Below are 15,788 nucleotides of genomic sequence, written 5' to 3'. Positions count from 1 at the left end.
CACCCTTCCGATGAGTAGGTGCTGTTCTGAACACGCCATCACGCCATCTGTAATCGAAAGGTGCACGGACATATGTGAGTGATTGGCGAAATAAAACAAAATCACGTACATTCATAAATTTAAATGAATATTAGGGTGGGAGGTTTTATGAGGACTAAATTATAGATATCTTCATTGAAAATGATTTTCCAAATAGCATAGCATCATAGCAGATGGGAACAGTGTTGACGCTTTAATAATTTATTCATAAAGATATTTTTTTTTTTAAATTGATGAATGGTGTTATCTAAATATTTGTTTGAGAATTGTTCTCCGATTATTGTTTCACAGAAATTCTTCATTTCTTCTTAAATCCCCGTAATAGTGTATCTGATGAATTTGGTGTTAGAGTTCCTTATCTTGCTATTGTAGTTCATCGGATTTGAAAATTTTATTTGAACACATTGTGGCCCACCATTGCATAGTCCCGAATTCAGTGTTCAAAATGCAATGGACTCGTTGAACGGTAATGCCCGCTGAAAGAAAATCTCATTTGGCAAGGTCCTACTCAGATTAAAAACAACCAATGATGGTTAGCGAAGTTCATACGAATATATGCACACATTTATGTGCGCTTGTGAATTAATAAATATGAACTTTGGTATGCACGTGCACCTTTGTCAATGATTGCGTGGTCGTTTGCACCTAACCGCCACAATGTTGCACCGCAGAGTTAAAGTAGCACTCATTTCATTTGATTGCACGAGTTGGTTACGGCTTGATTGTCTCCAGGCCAATCGGCATGCTTGAGTATCTACACTGTCGCTTGTATTTCGTTCCGGTTCCATGGCACACAGATTTACTAGCATACGGCCTCACAACTTCTCACATTTTCCAGATGTTTTTTTGGGATTGCATTTAATTTTTTTTCTCACAAGCTTCCTTTCTTTCTGTTGGTCGTCTTCTCTCACATTTTGTTATTGTTTTATTTCAACCGTACTGCTTTTTAGATTTTCTGCTTCGCTGGTGAAATGTGACGGGAAATTTGCAGCAGTCGTGTGTGTTAAATTATTTCTCTATGTTGAGTGAGTTTTGCGTCTTCTTCGATTTGGCTAAAATCACATTTGAACATTTCGGTACTTCCCAACTCAACCGCCCATGTATTGAAACCGCTAGTATTGACTAACGGTAGGTTAGGTTACTCTGGCAGGCTACAACGCCACACATAGACCAGTTTTGGTCCTTTGTGAAACCAGATGGAGTGCCATCACTTGGTTAATGAGGAGTAGTCATCCTTTAGGATGCCAGCGCTTGTTGCGAATTTCAAAAGGCTTTGTGGCTTTACCAACGAAGTCTCTTCCAGATTAACGTACTGTGCTGCCCCCAAATGCTGAAGCCGTTGTCTTGATAATGCAGGACATTCACAGAAGAGGTGCTCCATTGTTTCTCTGGTGCCTTGCTCTTGACATTTCCAGCAGCCTTCACGATCTATCAGCCCCATCTTGAAGGCGTGCGCCGCCACAAGACAGTGACCAGTGAGTATGCCGATCATATTCCTACATTTGCTTCTATCGAGCGCCAATAGAAATTTCGTGTACTTCTTATCTACCGCCTTGCACATAACTTTTGCGGTTTTGCATCCCGGTATGTTCTTCCAGCGCGTTTTGAACTTTTTTACCAAGTTTCTGTCTAGATAATCATATAGACAGTGTATAGGTCTATCAACGTTCATCATATGTTCGGATGACAGTTTCGCCTCGTTTGGCAATCTCGTCCACTATCTCGTTACCTTCTATGCCCTTGTGGCCTGGCACCCAGCAGAATTGAAGTCGCCTATTTCTGGCGACATCATCCACTGCTGTCCTACCACTTAAGACACTTTTGGCCGATATGCTGAAGGATGATATTGCCTTGATTGCCGCCTGACTGTCTACGTACGTGTGACGTGTGACTAACGGTAGCTCTCAAATATTATCAAAAGTAACACGTCTATGCTAATGTCCGATGCAGTTTTCATCAGTAGTGTTCCCTGTGTTTTTTCAACAGAAAATTTATTTGCGACTTGGCTTGACTTGACTTGACTTCATAGAACACACCAAGGCTCCTTACTACAGACTTTAGCGGCATGCCCCTTTTCTCCACATCAATAGCAAGAGTCGGTGAGATCTCCGGGGTTTTTGCAGATACGCAATATATACTCGAGACATTTGAAGCACAGCACCTAACCTATTTTTAACTTATTTACACTAAGGAGTTTGCATGAGATTTTCGCAGGTAGACTAATGAGTGCAGTTTGTGTCTTCGACAGGAAATTTATAATTTTTGGTCTTGCATACTTCTCCGGCTGTCGTTGCTACTCATTTCTGCTTAGTAAGTGATGCTCTGTTTTTTGGATTCCGACTTATTTCTTCACGCCTTGTTTTTATTGCTGGTCAAAACCCATTCGGGTGGCTGTGCTGTAGCCGGAAGATTGCTTACTTTTGTTTCAGGAGATACAACGCGGTCACCCGTTTTGTCTATTACTTTTCGTCGTCTGCTTATCACTTTCAAGATTAATCTTTGCTTGCATGGCGATCATAAGCCATGGCGAAGTTTGGGACATGTTTTCCTTCCTTTCACATTGGTTTGTTTTGGTAGCTCGTTCAGAGGCAACTAGTTCGTATAGGGCGGTTATCCGCCCAATGAAGTCCGCCATCGCTTGGTGAATAGATCTTCTTTTATCAACCTCGAGCATATATGTATACCAAGTTATCAATCTGTTCACCGAGTTGGAACATATCCAATAGTATTTTTCGTTGTCGAAGAAGTTGCATTTTCCTGGTTATATTTTCTAAAACTAGGTACCTAGCTTACTGCGATAATGTTATCTAGCCTGGTATGTAGTGGAAGTGCTGGCATTATGGTTGAGCTTCGCCTAAAGGCCATGGGGTTATTCTCGTTTTCAAACTCGTGTTAAGTTGTAGTGTTCATGCGGTTGGGACCCCCTTCAGGACCGTTACGTTGATGTGTGTCGTAAGGCCGCTCCCTGCTTACATACAGACGCTGTACTGTAAGCCACTCAATCTGAGTCAAACGCTCCCGAATTTCTTAGTTTGACACTTATAAGGACGGTATCAATTCGCATCTTCAAGGGGACTTCGTAGGGCAGATATAGTCTTTTAAGCTATACCTTCCATCTCTGCTGCTTTGGTCGGGCAATTTTTATTGGTTATTCGCAGTTAACCTACATATCTGGAGGCCTTGCAACTATCAGTCATCTGCTGACCCCTACAGTAGCCCACTAGCCATGAGTGTGTTTATGCATATACATATTGTCAACCAAACTAAAAGTCCATGGTATGCGAGCGAAAATTGGAAACAAAGAAAAATCTAAGAGTGAAGGTACATATAGATTACGTAGTCGTGGATACATGAATTTGTTGACTTTGAGCTGCTTCCATTTCCTGTGTAGTTCAGATCTAATTTTTTTGAAGTGATCTCAAAAAAGTGATCTTCTGATGCGTCGAGAAAAGCCAAACTTTGTGGTGTCAATATCTAAAAGCCTCCACTTTAGGTGAACAGTCGAAGGATTGGTGGAAAATCGTATTTCAGCGGAATATGGTCCGATATCATTTACTTGGGCATATGAGACTTCATTATCTGCTTCAGTTGCAGTAGTTGAATATTCCAAAAGCGTCGAAAAATTTCCATCTGTTTAAAAAAATACACAATTATTAAATACTAACATTTCCCTGATTTCCATTTTAGAATACTTACTCGCAAATTTCGCCATTTCGTGTTCTAATGTCCTTTTCTAAATATACAGAACAAATTATATATTAACTTATTTCAGGTATCTGTCAACAGGTATATCATTGAGAGAAATTGTTTTTTCATTCAGGATATCTAGTTATTGGTTTTGTTGTATGAATGCATCAGCTCCACTATTTGGTATATTGGCGAGTTTACGTTGAACACGTCGAAATTTCTCATCGACAGCCTATTCTAACTAAATATCGTGATATTTGCTAACTTGGAAAAATACAAGGAACGACTAATTAAATTTGAACAATGTTCATAATTATTATAATTCTCTTTTATGAAGAATATTTTAAGTACTTGTCAGTGAGGCTCTATCCTTCAATGTAATGTCGTCACTTCCATCCTCTATCATTCCCAGAACCCAGTGGCCTTTTACTCTCCTTCCTAAAATGGGAAAAAATTAATTAATTACATATGAAACATAACCAAAAATTTATTTAAATATAAATACACTTTGTTGTATTTTAGTTTACCGAATTTGCTTTCGTCGATTTGTATAATTTTACCATGGCCACCAATTTTACCCACCGCTACCTGTTGATCGACTTGGTATAATCCACTGCTACGCGACAGTTGTTATACCAGTCGCATATGACAGCGCTGGATATATTAGCTCCCTGATAATGCTGTTTTTATACACTTCATTATGGGATCAATACAATACGCCTACATCAGCTAAAACATCAGAGTTAATGACATTTTTACATTTTCAAACCGAGTTCCTTCCGCTCGCGACAATGATCGCATGACGGAAAATGGGCGTGGCGTCACCCACCCAATTCTCAGGACCTATTGGACCAATTTCAATGAAATTCGGTACATAATATTTTTGACATCCAGATATTACCGATGGAAAACGGACGAAAACGGTTCACAACCACGTCTATTTCCCATATAATACAATTTTTAATTCCATATGATTCGCTCAGATTATAATATATATGTACATGAGGAATAAATGAAGATATCCGAATAAAACCTTACAAAAATACTGTATTCGAAGTGTGACATAACTTATGTAGATATTGTAACAATCGGACTATACCTTTTCAAGACCCCAGATCGGAAATGAAAAACTCAGTGCCTAAGAGGAAATGTTTAACGAAAATATCGGTAATCTCTCAGATATTTTAACGTTATTCACACGAAATTTATCTAATATAGTAGTATAGTAGCTTCCTCTAGCTCCCATACACCTAATACCTTATAAATCGGCTAATATATCGGTTAAGATATGAAGATATAATAGATCTTCCTTACTTGTCCCTTTCTGTATTTAAATCATATAATTATGTTAATTTAATTTACTTTTTTCTTTTCATTATTATGACTTAATTGCTCCACTTTGTAACTCAACAATTTAAAACATGCATTTCGATGTCCCATGACATATTATTAATTGACAAATTGGCGCATTTTCCATAATATTTAATTTATTGTATGTATCACACACACATGTATTATATGATTATTTGAATCGGTTTAAAACAATCACTCAAATGTTAAAAATTCGCAATTAAAACTATAAAACAAATACCATTTTAATAGCAACAAAAGCAATAACGAGCATATTTGCCTAGTAAGAAATAATAATAAGGTTGCATACACAGCAACTTTCTTATCCGTCACGTGACGTCGTTTGATCGGCTTGTGGATGCCGGTAGGCAATATTAATATGTTCGTTTTGTACTTGCTGTATTTGTTGTTATCATTAATTATGCGTAACATGTGACTTCGCTGCCACGACCGATTGACCGAGTTATGGCTGCGTTGCTGTCAATATCATCAGATGCATCAACATTTGCCGCCAATTAACTTTGCGCGCATAAATTCACAAAAACTCAAGTGCGAAAATTACGTAATTTTACACAAAGACTCATACAATTAGTTTTAAATTTTTTTCATAATTTAATTTGTATATATCTATGTATGTTAGTATGTATATTTATTAGATATCCCGTTGGACTTACATTCACAGTTCCACCTCCGATTCCTGTGACATGGTGACAGGTGTGTCAGATTATATAATATTAAAGTAAAAGCAACTTTAAGAGTTATTAAATTATAATAAATTCTAGAAGGCGGCAGCTTATAGGTCGCGCTATAAACACCTACATACACATTACATTAGTAGGTGCTGCTGTTTTCAAAGTTATCTTTTATATTTCCTTTTGGTGAAATTATCAGTTGTGTTGTCAGCGCGACGATGATACCGTGGTCCTTCTCGTAACATGCTGAAGTCATGTGAATAAAAAGCAACAATAACAAAAAAGATGCTCATGGATACCAACTGTGGTGAATTTCCATTGAGTTTGCTCTGGGAGAAAATTCGTAAGCGAACAAAGGATTCTGTCAAAAGTGTTGAGTGTAATTGGATAAAACGTATTATTTCAGAGTGGAATGTGAAGAGCGAGAACAATAAAGAGAGCATGATTAGAGCAATAAGGAAACTTCGTATATACAACAGTATTTTTATACAATTTTTTTTTATAAATTAATTTTATTCAAATTTTTAATTTATTTGTAAATTTATCTTTGGGTTTATTATAAAATAAGATATTTAATTTCCATTAGTTTGGTTTCTCGTATTTCAAATGGTTTAATTTAACTGCCTGAGACAGAGTTACAAAATCCGAACATATAAAGCAGTGGCCAAAACATTCTTTCATGTTTCAGTATTTCGCATTCCAAGCGTCAGAATGAAGCCATCTACATATAATATATTCCGATATTTTTTATCATTATCCCTATATTCCTTATATAAACTGAAATATTGAAATTTCTATTCGTTTTTTCATTCATAATCCTTACATCTTATTTGAGTTACTGTTGTAGACTCACGCCCTACTGAGTCTAAATTAAAAGCGAGATCCATCTCATTCTCATTAAAAAACATTCAGAAAATAAATCAAATAGAAACACTTAATAATCTTAGTCTACCACGTGATGGCATTTTCCCGTTATCTATCACAGTCAGCGACCAGGTCGGCGTCACAACAAGTTCATTGCCTGAAGTAAAAGAAATACTACATACATTTAGGTGGTCGTATATATATATAGTTTTCGTCTCGTCGGTCGCGCACTAACAGCTGATGCGAACTCTCACATAAAAGCCGGTACCCGGCTTTTTACATGAGTTTATGAAAGAAATTGTATGTAATAATACTTGTAGACATTTATATATGTATATACTATAACGGTATGTATAAAATAAACGTCACAGCTGACCTTTCATCGCTCTCTTTTCAATCCACTCTGTTAAAGCAAGTATTGCACTATTAAGCACGTAAGCGTTTAGTACATAATATATAAGCCTATTTTCAGGCGTTGAACGTCAACCATCTGTTAAATGTTTATAGTAACGATCGGAGGACAACATCAACTACAATATACTTTTATTTAATAGCTGTGGAGTTTTCTATTTTTCGTTTTTTATTTGGTTTTATATCCAACTTTAGCGCGTAACTTCATCTTCGTTGTTCGTTCTTCCAAGTTAGACAATTTTGTTAGTATGTTATTGCTAGGACAGTTCGCTCGCCGTTAAAAGAGTAACACTCATTGAAAGTCCTTAAAAGCGGCAGCAATTTTTGCTGCTTTCTAGGTATTGTATTTTTCTTTATATACTGTTTCACGCATGCAGAAGAATTTCGAAATTCTTCTACGTTTTTTCCGTTTTTGTACACTCTTTTTCCTTCTTAGCACAATTTTAGGCGCTAAAACAAATAATTGACATTGACCTATATAAATTGCTTGCAAAGGCGCGGCATTTAAAGGTAAGTAATGTATTCTTTGTATTCTATACTTTGAAAAAATTATGTGCGAGTTCTGAAACAAAGTTTAGGTTAGCATTTTAAGCCAAACTAAACTATTTTGATAATCCCGGAGTATGTTGCATAGAGTATGAGAAGAGAATGGTTTTGTTCACATAACGGTTAGTTGTAACGCCTAAAACAAAACGAGTTCGATACATAGTTACAAAAAATATCAAAATCTGCTGATTTCGAGTTGAAATTCAAATGTCTGTCTAGCGATAACTACTCCACTAATCTCAATCAAATTTTATTTCTTGAAGTTACGATTTGAAAATGTTCCATAACCATACGTAATTATAATAGTTTAGATTCCAACTTCTTTGTTCACTTTATAATACATAAATCAAGCACCAGTGAAGATATTAGAATTAAACTTTGCTCACATAATTTGAGCATGACAGTCACTCAGTCAATCTATAATTTGAGCTCAATACGAGCGAAAAACTAAAATTTTCAACTAACTGTTATCTTTATTGCGATACGATTATTAAGCTTTCAATTATACTATTAAGTTGAGCAACACTCTCAACAATCTACCCAATCCTGAAACATTTAGTACTGCTGAAAGGATATGCTGATCAATTACAAAAATTAATAAGAGTCATATTTCTAATTGTGTTAATGCTATAGCCGCCTGTGTATACATATATGTACATAACCCCGTTTTACGACCGAAAGGTCTTAAAATTAAATTCTAGTATTTAACTTGTCGAAAGTTTTATTGAATGTTAGACTAAAAAAAGTGGAATTGACAATTGAAAATAAACGAGTTAGCAATCAACCGCGCCGCTAGACCACTGTCGTCTCACCCAAACGAAGAAATTTCAAACGACAGCAAGTACAATCAGACGAACACTGTTACATATCTACAACGAAGTACGTTTAGTTGCTCAACCTCATCCACGGCGAGTCAACTCTTTTACGTACATATATAAAAGGTTGAAAGCCGTGGAAGTCGTTAAAAGTGTTCAGTAATTGTTCGTTGAGCTTTCATAGCAACATCGTCAGCACAATATCCCCGCTCGTATTGTATGATTGCCACAGTTGCACATCACTGCCTTTACTGTCGCCAGCTAAACGATAAAAACATAAAAAACAACAAAAAATGAGCTTTATAAGAAATGTGCATGGCTGGATGGGTAGCCTCGTTAACAAGAAAGTATAAACGAGTTTTTGTAAAGTTGTCTATATTCAGTGATTGCAACGAATTTATTTTTGCACACTAAAACTAAAGTTAAAAAGCAAAGCTTCGAAATAGAAAGTTGTCTAATACAACGAAAGGATCAGTTATTAACTTAAACCTCACACTCAAAAATTTCTATATTCATCCGCATAAAGAAAGTGAGGTCGAATTAAAAAATAATGTCTACGAATTCAATTAGAGTGATTTCGTTAAAAACTGAAGAAAAATAGTATTTGACATTTTTGTAGAAATATGTATATGCATTTGAAATTATCGTATTGCATACAAAGCAAAAATTCTCCGGTGCTTAGGTTTTCGACTTAAAGAGCATGATATGATCTTCCTCGTACAGTGTTCCAATGGTAAATGTTAGCGTTGGCAAGGAGCTTCTCTATACCTAACCCATTAGATATGAGGAAATAATTATTTCCTTTCATCAAATCAAACGGGAATCTGTTTTCTTTTATTTTCAACTCAACTGATCAGATTATATAATACAAATCCTTAATAAATTACTTCTACTCATTACCTGAACGAATCAACAGAAATCGATACAAACGATTTTTATGATTATTTTCAGAAAAGGAGCTACAAAAAAAGAGAAAAGTGGGTATGAAATTGTGCGGTGGAGTTATATGACAGTAACGGAAATATGGGTAACAAAATAGAATCTTGGTTGGATGCAGACTTACGATTGTATTTAATTAACTTACAAACTCATGTGGCTGATGGTGGTTCATGCTTAGAGTAAAGTCTGGTGCTGTTTGAATGTTGTGGGAATGTACGGAAGTGTTTGTGCGCTGTGTGCATTGCTTGGTAGAGATCTCAGAAACCAACGAAGTAAAGTAGAAATTGCAAGAAATAAATTCCACGTAAACAGTGTCGTAATCAACCGAGAAGGGTTTAAAAGTCGTGTTGCAATTCCAAAGATACGTAACATCATAAAAGCACAGCACAAGACCAACAAGAGGCGAACACGAAGCGCAACAGTGGACAGCTAGGAATGGCACAGCATTCTAAACGACATTGAAGTTGATAATGATGATGTCCTCTGCTGCTATGGATGATGTGTGTCAGGGTGGAGTGCAAAATGCAGCGCAAATTGAAATAAATGCAAAAACCGTAATTGCTACGATTCAAAGATAAGCAAGCCCAAAGTAAATGCATCAGTACGAAAAGAACCCTAGCTGAAAGGCAAGACACCGAAGCAAAGTAGTGGTTAAAGGATTGCAAGTAAGCATAGCATGATGATGAAAGTAAAATATGTGACAGAAAAGAAGTCCAGCTGTTAAAGACGGAATAACAAAGATAATTAACCAAACCGAAAGACGTTGAGGTGGCTGATTATAAAATTGCATCGAGTTGATTTCACTTGTGTGCACACGCACACACATGTACTCGCACTTGAGTTCGCTGTCCGTTGTTCCGGATGCTGAGCTACGGCATACGTCATATAAGCAGGAAATAAATCAAATAAAAAGTGAACATATTGTAACGAAAATGGCACCAGAACAAACTAGAATTGACAATCGAAATCGATAACTTGCCATATCTATCTAGACATCGATATTCGTAGTTGTTCGAGTGACGATAACATGCTAGCAATCGGCTATATAAGGGCTGCCGGACTGACAGCAACACACAGTTCTAATAAGAGATGTGTCGAGTGCGGACAATTCTAAGGAGAGAGTTGTCGAGTAAAGTGTAAACAAGCTATAAGTTAGAGTTGTAAAGTAGAGTATTGTGTAATAAAGTGTTAAGTTATAACGAATTATAAATAAAGATTAGTGTGTAGCCATTAATGTGTGACTTTTATTTTACAATCCAATGATGGAACTCAGGGTAGAGTTTAAGAGTAAACGACAGATTTTGGAGATCCGTTACAATATGCTTGCAACGACTTGCGTGGCTAATATTTCTACCGTCATCAAGCACCGACATGTCGCTAGGCTCATTCTCATGTGCAATAAGCGTCTTCAAGACAAATTTCCACTCAATCACCTAAGAACTTCTAACTTAGCCCCTTAAACGACTGAAAACGTATTATAGTAAACATTCATTTATTTTTCGTAAAATTTTCTTAGACATTTGGAGTCTGCGTTTTTTGTTTCATATTTCGGTAGATTACACCTTTAAAAATAACATATAACAATTTAACAATTTAAAGAGCAGCCGGTCGATAACAGCAAATACGATCATTTTATCTTTAAACGCGTTTTTCTCGAAACATCATTTTCCGAATTTGCTGCAGTGATTACTCAAAAAGAAATGATCCGATCACTATCGAGTTTTTTTTACATGTTCTTTATATAGTTCTCCGTACAATGACCTATCGATTTTTGATCTGATCAAAAAATCGAATTTTGGCAGGCCAAACACGACCAAACTTTTGGGTAAAATTCGACTATTTAAAAAAAAACCGCCATATTGTCAATTTTTGATTTTTTTATCGTAGGTCATTGTACAGACAATATTATCTAGTTTAAAGAGAATTTTGTTTTTTTAGATTTCATCCACTTAAAATTTTGAAATACAATGGTGCTCCAGTATAACGAACGCCGATATAACGAATGTTCAATATAACGAACGCTGTTTTTCAATACATTGATGACTCTATATAACGAAAGCTGGAAATTGGATGAACTCGATATTACGAATGTATGGCGTTTGTATTTAGTTTTGGTTATATTATTATTGAGCTATTTTCTATATAAAGAATTCTATTTATTTTTTATGCACGCTTCATTGCGCGAAATATCAGTTGTGAGTTCAAAGTGGTAAAGTGAGGATAACGCATAAATTATTTAAAAATGTCTTAAATTTGAAAACGGCTTTACTTGGGTGACAAATTAAAAATAATTGACGACAATAAAAAGGGGAAACCCTGAAAGAAATCTCTTTGAAATATGGTATTCCAAAATCGAGTGTTTGCACAATTTTAAAAAATTGCCGGAAAGTGATAAGAAGTGTTAAAGGTACACATGCTGGCACATTGAGACGACAATCGCTAAAGAAAGACGAATATCATAGGATGGAAAATGCTTTATATAAGTGGTTTGTCTCCCAGCGTGAAAAGCACGTACCTATTAACAGCAATATTTTAAAAGCCAAAGCTGTGCAAATCCATAATACAAAATATCCCAATGCAAATTTTAAGGCAAGTAATGGTTGGTTTTGTAAATTTAAAAAACGGTTTGGGATCCGAATTTTAAAAAGAATCTGGCAAACTTAAATGAAATTATCGTAAAAAATGACATAAGTCTTGATGCAGTTTTCAACGCTGATGAAACTAGACTTTACTGGAAGATGTTTCCGAACCAAACTCTAGTTCACGCTAATGAAGACAGAGCACCTGGCCGAAAGATATCCAAGGAACGAGTAACAAATCTTGCCTGCTCAAATGCAACGGGAACAATGAAATTAAAGCCTCTTGTAATAGGAAAATCAAAAAACCCTCGTTCCTTTAAAAACAAAACACTTGCCGTGAACTATGCGCTCTCAAAATCCGCGTGGATGAATATCCAAATTTTTATACTCTCGCAACCTGTTGCACAGAGTATCATAGTTTTGTTCACATAACGGTTGTTTGTGTCACCAAGAAATATAAGAGTTAGATATGGGGTTATATATACATAAATGATCAGGATGACGAGTGAATTTGAAATCCGTCCGTCTGTCCGTCTGTCCGTGCAAGCGATAACTTGAGTAAAAATTAAGATATCTTAATGAAACTTGGAACACATGTTCCTTGGCACCCTGAGGAGGTTGCTTTCGAAGAAAGAAAGAAGCAAAATCGGTCCACTGCCACGCCCACAAAATGGTGGTAACCGAAAATCTATACAGTGTCATAACTAAGCCATAAATAAAGTTATGAAAATGAAATTTGGAACATAGGATCCCATTAGGGAGGGGCACATTTGGATGTAATTTTTTTGGAAAAGTGGGCGTGACCCCGCCCCCAAATAGGTTTTTTGTATATAACTCGCAAACCAATAAAGCTATATAAGTCAATCTTTCTGCAGTCGTTTCTTTTAGCCATTTCCTTATACAGTCCAAAAATGAAAGAAATCGGATAATAACCACGCCCACCTCCCATACAAAGGTTAGGTTGAAAATTACTAAAAGTGGGTTAACTCACTAACGAAAAACGTCAGAAACACCAAATTTTACATAAGAAATGGCAGAAGGAAGCTGCACTGAGATTTTTTTACAAAATGGAAAAAGGGCGTGGCGTCGCCCACTTATGAGTCAAAAACCATATCTCAAGAACTATTCGACCGATTTCAATGAAATTCGGTATATAACACTTTCTTGACACCCTGATGACACGGGTGGAATATGGGCTAAATCGGTTCACAACTACGTCTACTTCCCATATAACTCAATTTTGAATTCCATCTGATTCGTTCACTTTATAATACATATATACATTAGGAACAAATGAAGATAATATATATATCATCTGTGGCTCCAATTATAGAAACATTTTCGAAATCGGACTATAACTTTTCAAGGCCCCAGATATCTACAAGAAGAACTCAGTACCTAAGGTTAATTTTTCACCGAAAATATACTTAGGTAAATCCCTCAGATATTTTAATGTAATTCATTCCCTCTGAATTTTTTTCTTATAACATTATAACCATATACAACCTGAAATGGTAAAAATCGGGTCATAACTCCCTCAGATCCCATATACCTAATTATAAGTAATATTAAATTAAGTGAGCGTATAGTCTTCGATGTAGATTGGGATTTGGGATGTAGAGCGGGTCGCCTCCTAGTGGTGCATCCTGGGTAACGCTAAATGACCTGCGGCCTCCACGGCCTTTTGAAAGCTCCTCACGGACTACGACCCTGGACCGACACGGACTAAGATTTTTGAAATTTGTTTGGATTTGGTTATTACCTGGGCTGGTGGACTTGGTATTCTGCCACCTGAGTATGTAGGGGTGACACTCTACAGAAATGGCTGGTGGGTTGATGCCAAGGCTGCCTCCGTCCCGTTAAAACCCTGGCAGGCCTCGGAGTACGTTCCACTCCCGTCATCATTAAGTTGATGTGGTAGGTGCAGGTTGAGAAGACTCCCTCTTTACGCTGGTCGGCTCTGAACGCATTGCCCCATAAGGGCGTGCGTCAACCCTCGCCTTGGCCTCTTAACTGAGATAACCTTGGGACCACTTTAAAGGCGACTACCTTCCGGGAGATGGATAGCGGCTCTGAGTGGGGACCCTATTAAATCATGAATAGCAACAACTACAAAAAAACGGAAGTGGGAGATGGAAAGTCGAAATCGACTTTAAAAACGGACAGTGTCCCGGGAGGTTCACTGCCGGCGGCGACGGAATCGTCTACCGCGAAAGGCGGTGAAAATACAAAACCTCCGCAGGAGAGTTTACCCCCCGTAAAGGGCAAGATGTTAGGCGCTGTCGGCGGAAGCCTGCCGAAAACAGCGGTTAGTGTGGCGGGTGTGCGAGGCGAAGTCGCCAGCACTAGTAAAGGAGCCTCTGCTAAGCTCACAGGAGTTCCGGGGCCCGGAGCAAACGCTAGGAAACAGGTGTCGGCGTCCAAAAAGTTGAAGTCGGACCGCCGCATGGCAGCCAAGATCTTGGAACGCTACGGTGGCGAGCATGCTGAGCAGAAACCTGGGCAGCATGCTAGAACACTCGAGTGGGCTTGGAAGGTGTTTAGCGACGGTGGCGATGGTAAACCGGTGGGATTGGGTGGAACTCAATCGCAGGCTAAGCGACAAAGGTCGTTCGAGGGGGAATCCTCTCTTGGCAAGAAACCTCGGACTGGAGAGGCCCCGAAGTTTAGCGAAATCGCCAAACTTGCGGGGTCAATTGAGCTTGGGGTGTGCGACCGGAGCAGGGAAGATGGAGCCATCTCCCATGAGGAATGGAAGCGGGTCGCGGCGGCCATTTCCGCGGTTTTCATGAGGGTGATCAGAGGAAACCCTGGTCCCCCTCCAAGCTGCAAGGGCGCAGGATGGCACTACGGCATCCACAAGCTTGTCAGGTGCGCTGATGAAAGATCAGCATCCTTGTACAAGGAAGCGGTGTCCCTGGTGGGAGAGGTCTGGAAGGGGGCTAATCTCGAAGCGGTGGCTAAGGAAGAACTTCCACTACGCCCTCGTGCTCGGGTGTGGCTCCCCGCCGAACCCTCCACTCCGGGAGAGATCGAAGAAATCTTGTGGTACTGCAATCCTTCTCTTCCCGTTCAAGATTGGAAGGTCATTCGGTTAGAGAAAACTCAGGAGCCATATCGGCAAGCGCTGATACTTCTGAATAAGGAGTCCTTGGGTCCTCTCAGCGATGTAAAGGGGGTCATCAGCTATGGTTTCGAGATGGTGGTCCTTCGGGTCCTCCCCACCGATGCCAAAGCCGATGTCCCACTACCTCCAGGAACGGGAGAGGAGGGAATTGATGCCCAAACGGGTATGGATGTTGACACATCCCACTCGGACACGGCGAGTATTGGAGACGGATCCGTCTTCAATCTCGGCAAATTGTTCGAGGAGGATCGAGCCGAATGTATGGAGAGTGCGGAACTCGCACTGTTGGAGAAGAGTTTGGAGGATGAAGATCCTGCAAATTAATCTCCAACACGCAAAGGCGGCATCCGCCAACTTACTGCTTCGTCTAGGATTGGACGAGGCCGACGTCGTCCTGATCCAGGAGCCGTGGCTAAGCAGCAACGGTGTATCGGGTTTAAGGACGAAGAGCCTCAAGCTAATGACAGCCAGCGGCGCAGGTAAAATCAGAGCTTGCATGCTTGTCCGTAATGAACTTAACGTTTTCCTCTTACCCAATTACAGTAGCGGAGACGTTGTGACCACCAGATTGGAGAGTGATGCCGGAGAACTCTGGCTAATCTCGGCCTATATGCCGCACGACGACGAGGTGGAACCACCTCCCGTTATACTGCGTAAGGCTCTCTGGGAGGCCAGGCGTAGGAAAGTCAACGCCATCATTGGCTCGGATGCCAACGCAAGACATACTGTCTGGGGAAGC

Source organism: Zeugodacus cucurbitae, chromosome 3, assembly GCF_028554725.1.
Source record: "Zeugodacus cucurbitae isolate PBARC_wt_2022May chromosome 3, idZeuCucr1.2, whole genome shotgun sequence".
Taxonomy (NCBI): domain Eukaryota; kingdom Metazoa; phylum Arthropoda; class Insecta; order Diptera; family Tephritidae; genus Zeugodacus; species Zeugodacus cucurbitae.
The sequence above is the reverse complement of the archived record's forward strand: the minus strand, read 5'-3'. Positions refer to the sequence as shown.